Source organism: Elephantulus edwardii, unplaced genomic scaffold (assembly GCF_000299155.1).
Source record: "Elephantulus edwardii isolate Elephantulus edwardi_28Jun2011 unplaced genomic scaffold, EleEdw1.0 scaffold00151, whole genome shotgun sequence".
Lineage (NCBI taxonomy): Eukaryota > Metazoa > Chordata > Mammalia > Macroscelidea > Macroscelididae > Elephantulus > Elephantulus edwardii.
The window spans coordinates 1,083,739-1,086,524 of record NW_006399901.1 but is presented as its reverse complement, the minus strand read 5'-3'; positions in this window follow the sequence as shown (position 1 = coordinate 1,086,524).

Below are 2,786 nucleotides of genomic sequence, written 5' to 3'. Positions count from 1 at the left end.
TGTGCTGTCCCTCCACCCTCCCAAGCATGATGTCCCTCTCCAAGGACCTGTCCCTCCTTACAACATGTCCAAAGTATGTCAGATGAAGCCCCAGAATCTTTGCCTCCAAGGAGTAGCCTGGTTTAACCCTCTCAAGGATGAATCTGTTTGTTTTCTTGGCAGTCCATGGTACCGAAGACTAATAGTCTTTGAGCTTCATTAATAAGCTCTTCAAGTCTTGTTTTCTGCAAGCAAGGGTCTGTTGTCTGCATACTTCAGGTTGTTAGAGTCTTCCTCCAATCCTGTCCACACACTCCTCTTCATATGGTGTACTGTCTTGGATTATTTTCTCAGTATGGAGATTGGATAGGTATGCTTAAGCCATGCAGGATCCAATTCAGGTTCCACAGGAACAACAATTAACTGTTTTAGAATTCTCGTTCTTCTCAGTGTTATATATCATTTATTATGATCCATACACTTGACATTTTTTGCACAAACTCAATAAAACACAAGTAAAGATCTTTCTGGTATTCTCTGCTTTCAGCCAAGAGTCATTTGATGTCAGCAACAGTATCCCTAATTCCATGCTTCCTCTAAATCCAGCTTGAATTCAGGGAACTGAATCCAGTAGTTCCCTACAAGCATGCTGCTCCAGCCATTTAAAAATAATCTTCAGCAAGATTTCTCCCTAGTTAGTAATTATTCATACTTAAAATTCATATTTATTGACCATAAATGTTTTCTCTTCTGCCAAATTCCTATTTTTATCTTTTTGTCCTTACAGTATTTTAAAACTCCACACATGAAACATCTAGTTGCAAAATCTCTTCTCCCAGTTTGTGGGATAACTGGGAAATAAAATGTATACTTTATTAAGATACTTTGAAGGGTAGAAGATTTTATTTTTATTCTGGATAAATTTAGTAATCTTTCTCTTTATATTTTGATTTTTTATTCCTTAAGAAATTTCTCCTGGCCTTGAGGTTATCATGATATCCTCAATGTTTCCTTCTAAAAGTATTCCCAGTTTTGCATTTTATATTTTGGGCTTTGGGCCATATGGAATTTTGTGTGTGTGTGTGTGTGTGTGTGTGTGTGTGTGTGAGAGAGAGAGAGATGAAATAAGGGTCCAGTTTCATTTACTTTCCTATGGCTAAATAGTTTTCTTGGCACAATTTATCAAGTAATTCGGTATACCATCCTTTCTTTTGAATTGTGTTGGCAAACAGTATTGAGTATACCATGGACTGCCAAAATAACAAACAAATTGGTGTTGGACGAAGCACAACCAAGGTGTTCCTTAAAGGCAAGATGATGAAACTTCATCTCCCATACTTTGGTCATGTTGTCAGCAGAGGTCAGTCCTTGGGAAAAGACATCATTCTGGGTAAGAGAAAGAGATGAGCCTCAATAAAATGCATTATCACAGTGACTACAACAGTGGGTCTGAGCATGGTGGAAATCGTCAGGACCATGACAGGCAGGGTTTTGATGTGTTATTCATAGGATCACTGAGTTGTAACAACAGCTGCCTGCCACCACAATCTCCTCTCACAATACACCAGGTAAACATGTGTAGGTTAGTCCTGACCTACCTCTTACTTATCTACCTTTGGATATTATCAGTGTTGTGTAACATGAGTCAGAAGTGACTCATAGCTGACCCTCCAGCAGGTTTTCTGAGGAAGCAAATAGCACCTGAAGAGATTGCCTGCATATCTTTCTCAGCTGAGCAGCTGGTGGATTCCAACCGTGTGCCTTTGCGTTGGCGGTACAACGACAGACATAAAATGTATTCTCTCCTTCTGACTCTCAGGAATGTTTTGGCAATTTGACGGTTATAAAAGGTTCGCTGTGAAATGCAAGCCTTCTGCTTTTCTGTATGTTTGAAAATTTTCATCATAAAAAAATATAGGAGAGGCAAAAAGCCTTGGCTCATCTGGCTTTTGCTTCTATCACGGTGTCATTTTTGCAGACTCATTTTGCAGACCCATAGCTGACCCTCCAGCGGGCTTTCGGAGGCAGCTGACCATAGAGGAGGAGATTGCCCATCCTTCTTCTGCGGAGCAGCTGGTGGATTTGAACTGTGTGCCGTATGTATTGCAGCACAGCTTCTTACCACTAGGCTACCATTGTTGTTGTTGTTGTTATTAAGTGCCCTCGAGTCGCAGGCGACTCATAGTGACCCTATTAAGGAGAGTCCTTGACGCTTGGGTGCCTTTCATCCTCTCTCAGGTTCACAGGGTTTCCGGAGGCAAGCTATTATGCAAGTGGATGCCACTCCTCCTTCCATAGTGGGATCTTAATATTGTATCTATTTCACGACTACAAATGCCTCTCTCCTGTTTTATCCAGCTGCTGGTCCCCAGTTCCCTGATACCCGCTCCTCTTGGACCGACCGTGCCTCAGTCTCTCCATATGCCCATTTCCTGGAGTTTGGGACCCCGGGGAGGGGGTGTCCCTTAGAGAACCCAGGGATCCATCCACGCTCTAGTCTGGCAGGGAAATAGAGGCCCGGGCAGAAGGGGCCAGGACTTAGGCCAGCCCATTCTAGGGTCCATCGAGTCGCAACAAAAGGGAAAAACCCCAAAAACCTTCATGCCCTTTCCCACATCCCTCCAGACCGCGCTCCCGCTCAGCTCGGATCCTCCACTCCAAACAACAGGGTTGATCTGACAACCTGTGAACTGCAAGCACCGCCCCTCCCTGCCTTCACGTCTGCGCAGCGCGGTCCCGGCTCCGCCTCCTGGCTCTCCAAGAGGTCGGGCCTGGTACTCTGCGGGCGGTCGCCAGGGGGCGCGCGC